The following is a 16,610-nucleotide window of genomic DNA, read 5'->3' on the forward strand; positions in this document are numbered from 1 at the left end:
GGTCACTCATCTAGTAAGTGGTAAGAGTTGGGGTTCAAGCCTAAGCCTGTCTGATTCCAGAATCTGTGCCATTTTCAATATACCATGCTGCCTCTTATTACCCCACAGTGGGATAAAGGAGCTCAGTGCGGGCTACCAGCTTTATGACTTTGGAAGAAAAAGAAAAATGTAGCCATGTCTGAACCTCAGTTTGCTCATCTGAAAATAGGGATCAAAATGCCAATTTTCCAGAGTTATTGTAATGTTTAGACAAGGTAAGGAATGTCGCACCCCTGGAACATCATGAGCTTTTCAAAAATTGTAGCATGTGTGGCTTTCAGCCCCATGTTGGGCCTCCAACCGCCAATGAAAGTTGCTCTGTGACCTTGGACAGTGGCTTCATGTGCAGCCTTTCGGCCAAACCAATTATTTCTTTTCTCTGCTATAAATACTTGAGAACATAAGGTCTTCAATAAGTTGTCCTGTGACTTTATTTCCTGGCCAACAGGGAGGTTTTCATTTCCTCTATGACTCGTCTACTCCCTTTTGCAGCTCTCCTCTAAATACCTCCAGCCAGTGACATTTCAAATATCCTTGCCTCTTGGCTTCCCTTCAGCAGCCCCAACTCATGTCCAGAATTCTTTCTCTTCCTTTTCTTCTTTTTCCTTTTGCAAGTTTGGTGACCAGAGCTTTGCTGGCTGAGATACCTAGCGTTCATAGCTGAATTTCCTTCCCTTCAGTGGAACATCTCCCTGCAGACTGTTTCTGGGTCCATTGTGTAGATATACTTCATAAAGGTGATGAGATTTCCAAAACAGCCTAATGGGAAGAAAAGGAAGAAGAGAACGGCACATTCCCCAATCCTATTCTTGGCTTTCTGGGTTACATGGTCTTCCATTCAACAAGAACTTATCCCTTTCCTGGGAAATGAGAAGTGCTATGCAAAGCACGAATTCTGAGGATGCCCTCACACTATTGCTTTGGGAACTGTGTGCTGTATGCTGACCACAGGGAGCAAATCGTGAGTTTCTCTACAAGGACTGCAGTCAGAACTGCTAATAAGCTGTACTTCAGATGAAGGAACATCACAGACAACTGGGCTCCAAGAGCTAAAGTTTACTTAGTGCTTTTCACCCCAAAGGCCCAAAGCCCTCACTAAAGCTATAAATACCAGAATCACTTCATCTTTGAAACACAGCCAGAGTTCTAGGCCTTGCTTAAATAGCCCGGAGCCTGTACATACAAGGCATGTGTGTGTGGTGAAAGAGGCCCTTATGGATTTGCCGCTGCTGGAGGCCAAAGAGAAGGGTGAGTGGAATGTATTGGAATGTCTGGCAAAGAGCAGAGGCAGATTCTGCGGCTAAGCTGCTTGGTGGGCCCTGTGGGGTTGAGTTTTAATCTCCGTCACATGTGGGACTGTAGGATACCTGCCCTCCCAGCCTCTGTAGCTGCCTCCACAGCCAGAAGAATTTGGCTTGGAAATGGGCACTCCCTTTGGTGAGATCTTAATCCAGAGAGAAGTCAGAGTGTGTATTCTCTGGCCCCTTTGAAGTTTGGGCATTCATACCACTGGGGTTTGCCCTGGCACCCTCCCAAGCTTGAGTCTTCTCTCCCTCCTAAACCACATCCCAGCCTCCCCCTTGTGCTCAGCAATGTGGATGAAGTGCAATTCCTGAGCAAGGTTGTAGGGCCAGCATTTCCTCTTGCTTACTCATCTATCACTAATTCATTCACTCATTCAATTACAGTTTTGAGGACCTACTATGTATAACACACACTGCTAGGCTCTGAGGATAGAACAGTGTGCAAGACCGACATGGTCTTCACTCTTAACACTGTGCTTTCTGGCCAGGGAGCAAACCACAGAAAAGTAAATAAACAGAAGGTGAGAAAATTGCAGATTGTGAAAAGTTCTTTCAAGAAAGGAAAAGAACCAGGGAAAATAGCAGTAAAGAGGAAGGACTGTGACACTTATATGGGTGGTCAGAGAAGGCTTCCCCAGCAGCCAGGTGGGCAATGTGCGTTGGGGGGGGGTGGGTGTAGGGAGCATTCTGGGAAGCAGGAACAACAAGTACAAGGGCAGAAGTTTGGAAAGGGCTTAGTGTATTCTGGGAGCAGCAAGAAGGCCAGAAGGGCTGGAGCCAATGAGCAAAGGGAAGGACATGAGATGGAGAGTCAGCAAGGGCTATGTCCTCATAGGATGCAACCCCCCGGTAGGAAGCTTTTTATTAGATCAAGGGGAAGCAATAGAAGAAATTGAAGCTGTGATTAAGAAGGATAGTTTTGTGTGTGTGTGTGTGTGTGTGTTGTGTGTGTGTGTGTGTTTGTGTGTGTATTTTAAATCACTGTAGATCAAGGAATCCCACTACTGAGTATATATCCAAAGGAAATGAAATCAGCATGTCAAAGAGACATCTGTACCTTCATGTTTTTTGCAGCATTATTTACCATAGCCAAGAGAAGGGAATCAACCTAACTGTCCATCAGATGAATAAAGAAAATATGGTATGAATAAAAGAAGAACAGATGAACAGATAAGATGAACAGATGAAGAGATGAATAGGTAAAGAAAGTGCAGAAGAAAATGAATAGATAAAGAAAAAATATATATATATATGCACACACAATACTATTGGGCCATAAAACAGAATGAAATCCTGTCATTTGCAGCAACATGGATGGAACTGGAAGCCATTATGTTGAGTGAAATAAGCCAGGCACAGAATGATGAACACCACTTGATCTCACTCACATGTGGAATCAAAAAATGTTTATTTCATAGAAGTAGAGAGTAGAATAGTGGTTCCTAGAGGCTGGGGAGGGCTGCGGGGCGAAGGGGACTGGGAGAAGTTGATCAACAGGTACAGAGTTAGAGTTAGATGGAACAATAAGTTCTGGTGTTCTGTTACACAGTATGGTGACTGGTGACTACAGCAAGTAACGAAGTAGTGTATATCTCAAGATAGGTAGAGGATAAGATTTTAAATGTTGTCACTACAAAGAAATGATAAGAGATTAAAGTGAGAAATATGGTAATTACCCCAATCTGATCATTATACAATGTATTCATGCATTGAAATATCACACTGTACCCTATAAAATGAACAATTAGTATGTGTCTAACATAAACAAAAAATGAATTATAAAAAAAATTTAAAATTGTAAAAATGTACTGTAGCTGCTGAATGGAGAGTGGATTAAGGGGTAAGAGTTTAAAAGGGAAGATCAGCAAAAGAGAGTACTGGGATTGCCCAGGGGAAAGAGGATGATAGCCTGGACTAGAAGGGTGAGGATAGAATTGGACTGATTAGAAATCAACTCAAGTAGAACCAATAGGACTTGGTGGTGAATTGGGACACAAAGGAAGAGTGAGACATCCAAGGTAAGTGTTGGGCATTTTACTTAAGCAGCTGGGTAGTAGATGGTGCCACTTTCTGATATGGGAAAACCTAGAGGAAATAATATGTCTTAGCAAAACAGTGACTAGGGACATGGCAGCTTTGGGGAAGAAAAATGGGATTCAAGTCATCAGTGGCTTCCCCGGGTGGGTTCTTTACCCAACCCCACCCTTCCCTCCAGTCAGACAGGGTGTTTCCCTGTCCTTCAATGTACCTGGGCTAAGCTCTCCACCTTGAATGTGCTTCCCCTTCTTGCCCTCCCCTGAGAAGCCTCTTCCCTCCCTTCTTCACCACCCAATGCACCTTCCTAGCACTGTCTCTCCTGGGTGGGGAGGAAATCTATAGGTCCTTATGCATGTTGGTGCTGCCTCCCCTTGCTTCTCAACCCTCAGCTATCAGAACTCAGGCAAAACCATTTTGAGATCTGGCAGTGCAGGATGCAGAAGGAGAGAAAGAAACCAGGGCCAGGCTAACCCTATGCAGAAAAGGCTTCCAAAAGCACAATCACATGCAGAGTGCCTTAGGATTCCAATGGGTATGGAAAAGTCCAGCCCTCAGTTGGAACTGAGAGATCCAAACTGGTTGATGAAGCCAATGTCAAGACACAGCATCCTTGTGGATTTGAGTGACAGTTTTATTGGGAAAAGAACACTAGCTATCAGCCACATGGACAGGATATGGGGTCCAACCCCAATGGAAGAGGAAAAGGGACAAGCAAGAACTGAACAGGGCCTATAGCTAGCATCATTTTCAATGGTGGAAATTTGAAAGCTTCTCCTATAAATTCAGGAACAAGGCAAAAATGTCCATTCTCACTACCTCTGTTCAACACTGTACTGAAAGTCCCAGCCAGAGCAGTTAGACAAGAAAAAGAAATAAAAGGGATCCAAAATGGAAAGGAAGAAGTGAAATTATCTCTGTTTGCAGACAATATGAACTTATATATAGAAAATCTTAAAGACTTCACCAAAAAACTGTTAGAACTAATAAACAAATTCAGTAAATTTGCAGGATACAAAATCAACATACAAAAATTAGTAGGATTTCTATACACAATAATCAACTCCCTGAAAAACATACCAAGAAAAAAAATCCCATTTACAATAGCATCAAAAATTAAAATATTTAGAATAAATATAACCAAAGGGATAAAAAAATTATACACTGAAAACTATAAAACATGGAAGAAGGAAATTGAAGACACAAATAAATGGAAAGATATCCCATGTTCATGGATTGGAAGAATTAATGTCATTATAATGTCCCAAAGTGACCTACAGATTCAGTACAATTCCTATCAAAATGCCATTTTTCACAGAAATAGAAAAAAATTCTAAAATTCATATGGAATCACAAATGATCCCAAATACCCAAAGAAAGCAGTCTTTATCAAAAAGAACAAAGCTGGAGGCCACACACTCTCAAAATCTACTGCAATGATATAGTAACCAAAAAATGAATGGTATTGGTACAAATACAGACATATAGACCCATGGAATAGAGGACCCAGAAATAAACTACGCATTTACAGTCAACTGATCTTTGAGAAAGGTACCAAGAACACACAATGGAGAAAGGACAGTGTCTTCAATAAATAATGTTGGGAAAACTTGATATCCATATGCAGAGGAATAAAACTAGACTCTTATCTCACCCCATATACAAAAATCAACTCAAAATGGAATAAAGACTTAAATATAAGACTTGAAACTGTAAAACTACTGGAAGAAAACATTGGGAAAAGCTTCTTAACATTGGCCTGGGCAAATATGTTTTTGGATATGACCCCAAAAGCACAAGCAAGAAAAGTAAACATAGACAAATGGGACTGCATTAAACAAAAAAGCTTCAGCATAGCAAAGGAAATAATCAACAGAGTGAAGAGATAGCCTACAGAATGAGAGAAAATATTTGTGAACCACATATTTGATGAAGGGTTAATATCCAAAATATATAAGGAACTCAAACAACTTAATAGCAAAATATAATAATAATAGTAACCTGATTGTAAATGGGCAAATGATCTGAAGAGACAGCTCTCAAAAGAAGATGTATATACACTCAACAAGTATATTTAAAAATGCTAAACCTTACAATCATCAAGGAAATGCAAAGCAAAACCACAATGAGGTATCATCTTACTCCAGTTATAATGACTACTATCAAAAAGTCAAAAAATAACAAATGTTAGCAAGGGTATGCAGAAAGGGAAACTCTTATGCACTGTTGGTGGGACTGTAAACTATCACAGCCATTATAGAAAACAGTATAGCGATTCCTCAAAAAACTAGAAATAGCCAGGTACAGTGGCTCACACCTGTAATCCTAGCACTTTGGAAGCCTGAGGCAGGAGGGCTGCTTGAGGCCAGAAGCAGAAGATCAGTCTAGGCAATGTTGCAAGCCCCCATTTTTACAAAAAGAAAAAGAAAAACTAAACTAAACTAAATTAAAAATAGAACTACCATATGATCCAGCCACACTACTGGGCATATATTCAAAGGAAATGAAATCACTATGCTAAAGAAATATCTGCACTTCCACGGCCAGACACAGTGGCTCATGCCTGTAATCCCAGCACTTTGGGAGGCCGAGGTGGGCGGATCACCTTAGGTCAGGAGTTCGAGACTAGCCTGACCAACATGGAGAAACCCATCTCTACTAAGAATGCAAAATTAGCTGGGTGTGATGGCACATGCCTGTAATCCCAGCTACTAGGGAGGCTGAGGCAGAAGAATCGCTTGAACCTGGGAGGCGGAGGTTGCGTGAGCCGAGATCGTGCCATTGCACTCCAGCCTGGGCAACAAGAGCAAAACTCCATCTCAAGAAAAAAAAAAAAAGAAAAGAAAAAAGAAATATCTGCACTTCCATGTTTATTGCAGCACTATACACAATAGCCGAAATATAGAATCAACCTGTGTCCATCTACAGATGAATGAATAAAGAAACTGTAGTACATATACACAATGGAATACTGGAAATGGAAGTAAGCCAGACACACAAAGATAAATACTGCATGTTCCCATTCATATGTGGAAGCAAAAAAAAATTGATATCATAGAAGTAGAGAGTAGAATAGTGATTACTAAGGCTGGAAAGGGTAGAGGGGAGAGGGAATAGAGAGAGGTTGACTACCGATTACAAAATTACAAACCAGGTAGGAGGAATCCGTTCTAGTGTTCTATAGCACCAGAGAATGATTATAGTTAATAACAATTTATTGCATATTTGCAAATAGCTAGAAGAGAGGATTTTGAATGTTCCCAACACAAGGAAATGATAAATGTCCGAGTTGATGGATTTGCTAATTACCTTCATTTATTACACATTGTACACAGGTATCAAAATAACATACTGCACCTTATAAATATGTACAATTATATGTCAACTAAAATTTTTAATTAAAAAAAAATAAATAAAAACAAGTACAGGAAAAAAAAAAAGACATTCAAGTGGCCAATAGGCATATTAAAATGTTCAGCATCGCTAATCATCAGGAAAATACAAATTAAAACCACAAAAAGATATCAACTAACACCTTTTAGGATGGCTAATAGCAAAAAGATAAGAAATAACATGATATGTTGAAAACATGGAGAAAAGGGAACCCTTGCACACTGTTACTGCATGGAGGTTCCTCAAACAATTAAAAATGGAACGACCATATGATCCAGCAACCCCACTTCTGGGTATATATCCAAAGCAAATGAAATTAGTATGTTGAAGGGATAGCTGCACTCTTATGTTTATTACAGCATTATTCACAATAGCCAAATTAGAAAATCAGCCCAAGTGTCTATCAACGGATAAAGAAAATGTGGTACATATACATAATGGAATACTATTCAACTTTTAAAAAGAAGGAAATTCTCTCATTTTCAAAAATATGGATAAACATGGAGGACATTCTGCTAAGTGAAATAAGCCAGCTACAGAACGACAAATATTGCATGATACCATTTATATGTGGAATCTAAAAAAGTCAAATTCAAAAACAGAGAGTAAATGGTGCTTGCCAGGACCTGGGGGAGGGGAGTTTGGGGAGATACTGGTGCAAGAATACAAAATTTCAGTTAGATAGAAGGAATAAGTTCAGGAGGTCTTTTATACAACCTGGTGATTATAGTTAATAACAATATATTATGTACTTGAAAATTGCTAAGAGAGTACATGTTACATGTTTTTGCTACAGAAAAGGGTAAGTATGTGATAGAATAGGTATGCTAATTAGCTTTATTCAGTTATTCTACGTTGTATACATGTATCAAAACATGTGTATATTTATACCATAAATATATAAAATTTTATTTGCCAATTTAAAAAAATAAAAAAAACAAACTACAAAACAAAAGAGCTGGACAGAGAATTAGAGACTGGGGCCTGAGTCCAGTTACAAAGAGTGGGGCAGTGCAGCAGAAGACAGTTATGCAGTCTCACCTGTCTGCCATGGGTCCATGTCCCCAGGCCACAATAAAGCCAGACTCTCCAGCAGGTGTATTTAAGCTGTCTACACAGCAAAAGTTGCTGCCTAGGTGTTAGAAGGAGAACACCACACCCAAATGGATTAAGCAGTGGCCACGGATAAGAATTCAGAGGCGTCTCTCCCGCCTAGCCAGACTGGGCTCCTCACTTTCCCACTGCTTCCTATAAATGGACCATTCAGGCATTTTCCCAGGAACTTGACATGACCCAGACCCTATTCTTTTATGTATAGTGCTAGTTGTCATGCTCTCCCCTCACCCTGCCTGCTGTCTCTTTCTCTCTTTCTACCTGACTCTTCATTCCTGCCTCTCCTGACCCAGGGATGGAGGCTGCCCTCCTGATCACTGTGCTCTTCCCTCCCAGGAAAATGTTTGCACTTGTTTCCTATTGTGATGATGTATTGACTTTATGCCTTCCATCTGAAGAACCAGGGGCTGTGCCCTGGCCGGGTTTCTCTGGGACACTGGGAGAACACAAGGGCAGGCTCCCAGCATGAGGTCAATAGTCAGGCATAAACTAGACACAGTGTGGACAAGAGCCACAAGGGCATCTGCCAGTATAAACAAGTTCCCCAAGTGAGGGACCCCCCTCCCGCCGCCACCCGCTTGCAGGTTCAACTAGGCATTAGGCTATCCACCAGGTAAAACAAGTATCCCTCAAAAGGCACACAGTTAATACACATGTTCAGCTCCCTTTCACTTCCTGTTAGGGCAGATTCCTAGCTGCTCTGGGACCGGAAGCCCAGTTTAGCTGGGAGCTGTCAAAATACCACCTCGCACCATCTATTGTTCCGGGCAGCAACTTCCTGTCATGGTCATAGCAACCATTTGAGGGAAACATGACCAGCAGGCCCATTTTACTGATGTGGACACTGAGACTCAGACAGGTTTTATAAATCTACCTGGAGGTTCAAAGCTGGTATGTAGTAGAATCGGGAAAGAATCCCGGGCATGTCACAGTTCAGAATCCACCCTTTCCACCATAGCGCCTCGCCTTGGCTGAGCTTAGCTCAACGCCCACTGTGTAGGCTGAGGCATTAGTGCTGATGCTCATGGGGGCCTTGAGAAGAGTTGAGCCAGGCAGCAGACAGCTCACCCTTCAACCTGCTCTGTGGTCTTGGCACAATCTCCACCCAGTTCCTTCTGTGGTCTGCAGTTGGGGAGCCTATCAAAGGCCTGGGTCCTCCAACTCCTAAATCCCTAAATCCTATCTACTGCCTTATAGCATAGAAAGGATACACCAAGCACTTTGATAAGACTTCAGGACAAATTCCCACCCCAGAACCATCTCCCATGAGGCATGCTTCTGTTCTGCCTCGGTCCTTCACATTCTTTCTCACGTCTACAGGAGCTATGTCTTATACCTCAGACTAGTGCTTTGCACAATCTTTTACCTAATAGCGCATCTTAAAAATGATGACACTGGTACAGCTTGCAAGGGTAGACAGAAGAGATTTGTCCAGCCACACTATGGTTGAGAAGCTCTGCCCCAGACACCCAAATGGAGACTAGTTATGGATTTATCACTATAAGCCCCCCATTTTTGGTTCTCCTTCTTGCCTTATTGGGGACAGAATCCGGGAATGGCCCAGCTTTGCATTCTGACATACACCACCCACCTCCTACACTGTGCACTGGAAACTATGTCTACCTCCCACCCCTCTCTACTTCCACCCCCACCATTTCCTTTGAATCAGAGGCCATTTGATGCTTTACATATGTAAAATGTCTAGCATGTGTCTGGCACATAGGTAAGCATTCAAAACATGCTAGCCTAGTCCCCCTCTGTCCTATCCTAACATAAGTAGCAGGAAAGTAACTAAATCATATTGGCAACACTATATCCCAGATTTTCTGGGACAACCCCAAATTTAAATACAATCATGTACCACATAAAGAGATCCCTCAGTCAATGACAGACCACATATACAATGGGGATCCCATGAGATTATAAAACCATGTTTTAACTGTGCCTTTTCTATGGTTAGGTATGTTTACACACACAAATACTTACCATTGTGCTTCAGTCACCTACAGTATTCAGGATAGTAACATGCTGTACAGGTTTGTAGCCTAGGAGAATAGGCTATATGTAGCCTCAGGGAGTAGTAGGCTATACCATGGAGATTTGTGTAAGTACCCTTTATGATATTTACACAAAGACAAAAATCACCCAACAACACATTTTTTAGAATATATTCCTATTGTTAACATGACACATGATGGTAATTTTATCTTTTTCAAAAGGGTATTATTTTCAATGTATAATTACATGAAATTTAATTTCTAAAGGAAGATTTCTGCAGATATTGTGGCAGGCAGAATTCTAAGATGGCACTAAGAATTTCTGCTCCCTACTCCCTGAGTATTCCCTGCCTAATCCCAGGTCTGTATATATGATGGATTTTACTCTCATAATAAGGTTGTGTTATATGGCTCAGTTGACCGTAAGATAGGGAGATTTTCCAAGTGGGCCTGATCCTATCACAGCAGCCTTTTAAGGCTGGGGGTTTTCTCTGGCTAGTTTCAGAAGAAGTCAGAGAGCCAAAGTCTAAGAAGGATTCAATGTGCCATTGCTGGGTGGAAAATGAAGAGGGCCATGTGGTAAGGAATATAGGTAGCCTCTGGGAACTGAGAACTGATCCAGACAAGAACACCGCCTGATCAACACCTTAGGTTCAGCCTTGTAATACCCTGAACCAAGAGCTCAGCAACAGCCTATGAGGCTTTTGACTGACAGGCCTGTGAGGTCAGTGAGTATTTTAAGCTGCTAAATCTGTGATGATTTGTTACATAGCAAAACAAATGAATACAGGGGCAAAATAACTTATAAATAATATTCAATACTTTATTACATAAAATAAGTTCACCACTTTTAAGTGGCTAGGTCAATGAGTTTTAACAAATTTATTAGGTTGCGCAACCACTCTCTCAATCAAATATAAAGCATTGCCATCACTCCACAAGTTTCCTTGAGGGGCACAAGGGAACTTTCGGAGTGATGGCAATCAGTTCTCTCCCTCAATCCCTGGTCCCTAAGCTACCTACCTATTTTCTGTTTCTATCCCTTTCTGCCTTTTCTAAACTCTATATAAGTGGAACATAGTATATGTAACCTTTTGTGTCTGATTCCTTTCACTTCACATAATGATTTGAGATTCATCTGTGTTGTTGTATGTGTGTGTTAGGCTATTCTTGCATTGCTATAAAGAAATACCTGAGAATGGGTAATTTATAAGAAAAGAGGTTTGGCCAGGCACAGTGACTTATGCCTGTAATCACAGCACTTAAGGAGGCCGAAGTGGGCAGATTGCTTGAGATCTGGAGTTTAAGACCAGCCTGGCCAACATGGCAAAACCCCATCTCTATAAAAAATGCAAACATTAGCCAGGAGTGCTGGTGTGCATTTATAGTCCCAGCTGCTTGGTGGGCTAAGGTGGGAGGATTGCTTGAGCCTGAGAGGCCAAGGCTGAATTGAGCCATGTTCATGCCACTGTACTCCAGCCTGGGTGACAAAGTGTCTTATAAAAAGAAAAGAGGTTTAATTGGCTCACAGTTCTGCAGAGTGTAGAGGAAACAGTGTCAGCATCTGCTTCTAGGGAGGCCTCAGGAAGCTTGTACTTGTGGCAGAAGGCAAAGTGGGAGAAGGCACTTCACATGGTGAGAGCAGAAGCAAAAGAGAGTGGGGTCAGGGGCTGGGGAGGTGCCACACACTTTTAAATGACCAGATCTCTCAATAACTCACTATCGTGAAGACAGCACCAAGCCATGAGGGTCCCACCCCCATGATCTAAACACGTCCCTCTAGGCCTCACCTCTAGCACTGGGGATTACAATTCAACATGAGATTTGGGTGGGGACAAATATCCAAACTATATCATTCTATCACTGGCACCTCCCAAATCTCATGTCCTTCTCACAATGCAGAATACAGTCATGACTTCCCAATAGTCTCCCTACGTTTTAACTCATTTAGCATGAATTCAAGAGTCCAAAGTCCAAAGTCTCATCTGAAGCAAGGCAAGTCCCTTCCACCTATGAGCCTGTAAAATCAAAAACAAATTCATTACTTTGAAGATACAAGGGGGGGTACAGGCATTGAGTAAACATTCCAAAAGGGATGTTTGGCCAAAAAAAGAAGGTGCTACAGGTCCCACACAAGTTTGAAACCCAGCAGGGTAGTCATGAAATCTTAAAGCTCCAAAATAATCTCCTTTGACTCCATGTCTCACATCCAAGGCACACTGGTACAAGGGGTGGGCTCCCAATGTCTTGGGCAGCTCTGTCCCTGTGGTTTTTCAAAGTTCAGTCCCTGTGGCTGCTCTCACAGGCTGTTGAGTGCCTGGGGCTTTTCCAGGTGCAGGGTGCAAGCTGCCAGTGGATCTACCATTCTAGTGTCTTGAGGATGGTGGCATCCTTCTCACAGCTCCACTAAGCAGTACCCCGGTGGTGACTCTGTTGGGAGAGTTCCAACCCCACATTTCCTGTCTGCACTGCCCTAGTAGAGGTTCTCTGTGGGGGCTCCACCCTTGCAGCAGGCTTCTGCCTGGGCACCTAGGGTTTTTCATGTATCTCCTGGAATCTAGGTGGAGGCTGCCAAGCCTCCTTAACTCCTGCATTCTGTGCATCTGCAGGCTTAACACCATGTGGAATTCACCAAAGCTTATAATTTGCATTCTCCAAAGTGGCAGTTTCAGTTGTACCTAGGCCCCTGCCCCTTTGAGCCCCTGCTGGGGCTGGAGTGGCAGGGATGTGGGAAGCAGTGTCCTGAGGCTGCTCAGAGAAGTAGGGCCCTGAGTCTGGCCCATGAAATCACTTTTCCTTTACAGGCCTGGGAGGGGCTTCCTCTTAGATCTCTGAAATGCCTTCCAGGCTTTTTTCCCATTGTCTTGGATATTAACACTTGGCTCCTTTTTAGTTATTCAAATATTTCTAATAAGTGTTTGTTCCATGGCCTGCCTGTATTCCCCTCCCCAGAAAAGTCTTTTCCTTCTTTACCACATGGCTAAGCTGCAAATTTTCCAAACTTTTATGCTCTGCTTCCTGTTTAAATATAAATTCCAACTTTAAGTCATTTCTTTGTCCCACATCTGATCCTAAGCTGTTAGAAGTAGCCAGGCAAACTCTTGAATGCTTTGCTGCTTAGCAATTTCTTCCACCAGATACCCTAAATCATTACTCTGAAGCTCAACCTTCCACAGGTCCCTAGGGCATAAACATAATGCAGCCAAGCTCTTTGCTAAGGCATAACAAGGGAAGCCTTTACCCCAGTTCCCAATAAGTTCCTCATTTCCATCTGAGACCTCATCAACCTGGACTTCACTGTCCATATCACTACAGCATTTTGGTCACAACCACTTAATTAGTCTCTAGGAAGTTCCAGACTTCTCTTATCTTCCTGTTTTCTTCTGAGCCCTCCAAAGTCTTCCAACCTCTGCCTACTATCCAGTTCCAAAGTCACTTCTACATTTTTATGTATTTTTATAGCAATGTCCCACTCCTCAGTACCAATTTTCTGTATTGTGTCATTCTAGCATTGCTATAAAGAAATACTTGAGACTGGGTAATTTATAAAGAAAAGAGGTTTAGTTAGCTCATAGTTCTGCAGGCTTTACAGGAGGCATGGTGCTGGCATCTGCTTGGCTTCTGGTGAAGCCTCAGTGAGCTTTGAATCATGGCAGAAGGTGAAGTGGGAGCAGGCATGTCACATGGCAAAAGCAGGAGCAAGCACATGTGCTCGTGTGTGAGAGAAAAAGAGAGAGAGAGAAAGAGAAAGAGAGATAGAGGGAAAGAGAAAGAGAGAGAGTGTGTGGGGGGAAAGGGGGGGTGCGACACACTCTTAAATGACCAGATCTTGTGAGAACTCATTATCACAAAGACAGCACCAAGCCATGAGGAATCTGTCCCCATGATCCAGATATCACCCCCCAGGCCCCATGTCCACCACTGGGGATTACAATTCAACATGAGATTTGGGCTGGGACAATTATCTAAACTATATCAACGTGTCTGTAGTTCATTCTTTTATTGTGAAGTAATATTTCATTGTATTATTATAATTTGTTTATTCACCTGTTGATGTAAATTTGGACTGTTTCCAATTGTTGGCAATTATAAATAAATGCTCTGAGCATTTGCATAAAAGTCTTTGGTGTGGATGTCTAAGTAAACATGTAACTGTGAAACTGCTGGATTCTATGATGTTTGTGTTAAACTTATGAGAAACTGTCAAACTGTTTTCCAAAGTGACTGTTCCAATTTGCATTCCCATCAGAAAAGTATGAGAGTTTCTGTTGCTCCATGTTCTCATCAATGCTTTGTATTGTCAGATTTTTAAAATTTTATATATTTTTGAACTTTGCAGCAGGCTTTTATTTTTGTTTTATATCTATTACAGAGTTTGAAACCTAAAGAACTACATTTTCTCTTCACATTTAGATGTGTATATAAATATCATTTGTCTGGACTCAGCACACTGAATGCCATGGTTTCCTGGCCTAAGTCCGCCCTGAAATCAAGCTGTGTCTGTCTACCCAGGGACCCTGAGAACATGGAAAATAGACAGAGTTTATAGTTATTAGGGGAAAAACAAAACAAAGCAGATGAATTTGCAAAGAAAAACCAGTGAGGAGAAGGATTTGCTTAATCTTCCAAGGATCCATAGCTGGTAACCCAAGCCATTCTTGAGGGATATCCAGTCTCTTGAGTGGCTGGGACTCCATACCCCATTTCCTTCTTTAATAGGTCAATCAAAGGCAGTTCCCACAAAAGCTGGCTAAAAAAGCCAATACCCAACTCCAGAGTCTGAGGGTTCATGAAGGTGTGGGCTCTTTTTATTTTATTATTATTTTTTTCTTGAGATGGAGTCTTGCCCTGTCTCCCAGGCTGGAGTGCAGTGGCGCAATCTTGGCTCTATAATCTGTGTAGTTCAGCTCCAAAAAACAGGGCTGCTGGAGGATGACTTTCATGGAAGAGTTGATGGAGTAGATCTATGGGGTCTACGTAAGGGGGAACACAAGGGGTCCCTGAAAACTGAGATTAACACATGCTGTCTGCGGGGCCATTTGTATTCCCTGACCCAGGTAACAAGGCTGGCCAGCCTGTGGGTGGAACCCATGTGGTTCTATCTGAAGGTTGCAGCCAACATCAAGGCCAGGCAGTCACTGGAGTCAGCTGGGTCTGAAGGCAGGCTTCTAAGACCAGAGACCCTGTTAGTACTAAAGATGATGATTTGGGGGTGGGATGCCTGGAGGGGTTGGCACCATTCAAAAAAGCATTTGAACACATCAACCAAGAAAAAGGCTCCTTGTCTCTCCTAATCCATATCTAGATACCCCCAACCAGAGATCTTAAAAAGGATAGATCAGCCATATGTCAACATGCCAGGATTCCAAAAGCATTCCTCAACTAATTAGGGCATTCCCTATAGCAGACTGGGGTAGAGGGCTCCATCCTGGCAATAACCAGAAAGCCTTACCTCACTTAGGCCAGGGTCTGGAATCCAGATGGAGACTGCCCACAAACAGTGGCTCTCAAGCCTGGGCTAAGTAAATAATATTTTGTTTCATTACATGGCCAAAGGAGAGGAGGACATGTAAAAGATGATATTATTGCCTCTGTGGGCTGGAAGAACTTCACCTGTTGGTTGAAAGGGGATTAAAGGAAGATAACAGGAAAAGCTGGTCTGGGGAAGACACAAATGAAAGCTCTCGGAGGCCACTTTTCTCTGATGAGAAATCTATCCTCACACTGTGCCCCTAGTAGACTTTAGCCTTTGGAGTTCTTAAGGAAATCTGGCTTTGAGCAGCAGCCAGATGACCAAAAAAATTTTCCATCTGGTACAGGACCCGGAGGTGAAGTCAAAGTAGATTTGGAGGAACAGCTGGGCAAGCAGGATGTGTATGTCTTACACTAAGAATCTGGCCCCAATAACAGGGACTTACCTGTTACTTGAGATGCACAGAGTAGATCCTACTAAACTGCCCTTTGGATGAGAACAATGGGTAGAGGTTGGGTGGGGGAGGGCTTTTTATGGAACTGTAATTGTAATGGAGGTAGCAGGCCTAGTGAAAAAAAGATTCTGCCCCCTTGCCTTCCTGGGAGATTGGGGGTTGGTAGCCATCATTCCCAAGCTGATGAGTGGCATCTGACTCACCAAAGAGGTACAACATGGTTTTTCAGGGACAATTGCCAGCCTTAAACCATCCTCCTCAGAAAATGGCTTTGAACTGGGACCACAGCACCAGGAGAGGGCAAATTCAAGACCAATGGCCAACAATAAGTACCTGAACTTTAGGTTTAAAGCAGAGGTGCATGGATTTCACCAGAGCCAGAAGGAGATGTGTAGCAATAGGAGCAAGAATGGCACTGTTTCAGAGGAAGGAAAAGCGGAGCTTGGAGCAGGATGCCTCTGACTAACCACAGTGGGGAGGTGGGAGTGCGACAGACTGTGCCTTCAGCTCCACAGCTGGTCTACACCAACTTCCTCTACTCACATCCAAACAGGTGGCTTTACTATCATATGTAATCCACCCAGAGGCACAGGCAAGCCACTGAGGCAATGCACTACCATAATTTAAACAGAAAGAAAAAACATCTGGATTATAATTGTCACAAGGAGGGGAAAACCCAAACCAGGTACAAGGATCCCAACAGGGAAGCTAACCAATAGCAAAAAAAAAAAAAAAAAAAAAAAAAAAAAAAAAAAAGGCTTTTGGGTTTTGGTTTTGGGGTAAAAAAAAAAAAAAAGGGAAGG

The 16,610-nt window shown here is 42.4% G+C and overlaps 1 pseudogene; it reads right to left on the reverse strand.

Annotated features, from left to right (window-relative positions):
* Positions 1-715: 715 nt before the first annotated feature.
* LOC112634314 overlaps positions 716-16,610 on the reverse strand; it is an 18,610-nt pseudogene continuing 2,715 nt past the window's right edge.

The sequence above is a fragment of the Theropithecus gelada genome, chromosome 1 (assembly GCF_003255815.1).
Source record: "Theropithecus gelada isolate Dixy chromosome 1, Tgel_1.0, whole genome shotgun sequence".
In the NCBI taxonomy this organism is placed as follows: Eukaryota; Metazoa; Chordata; class Mammalia; order Primates; family Cercopithecidae; genus Theropithecus; species Theropithecus gelada.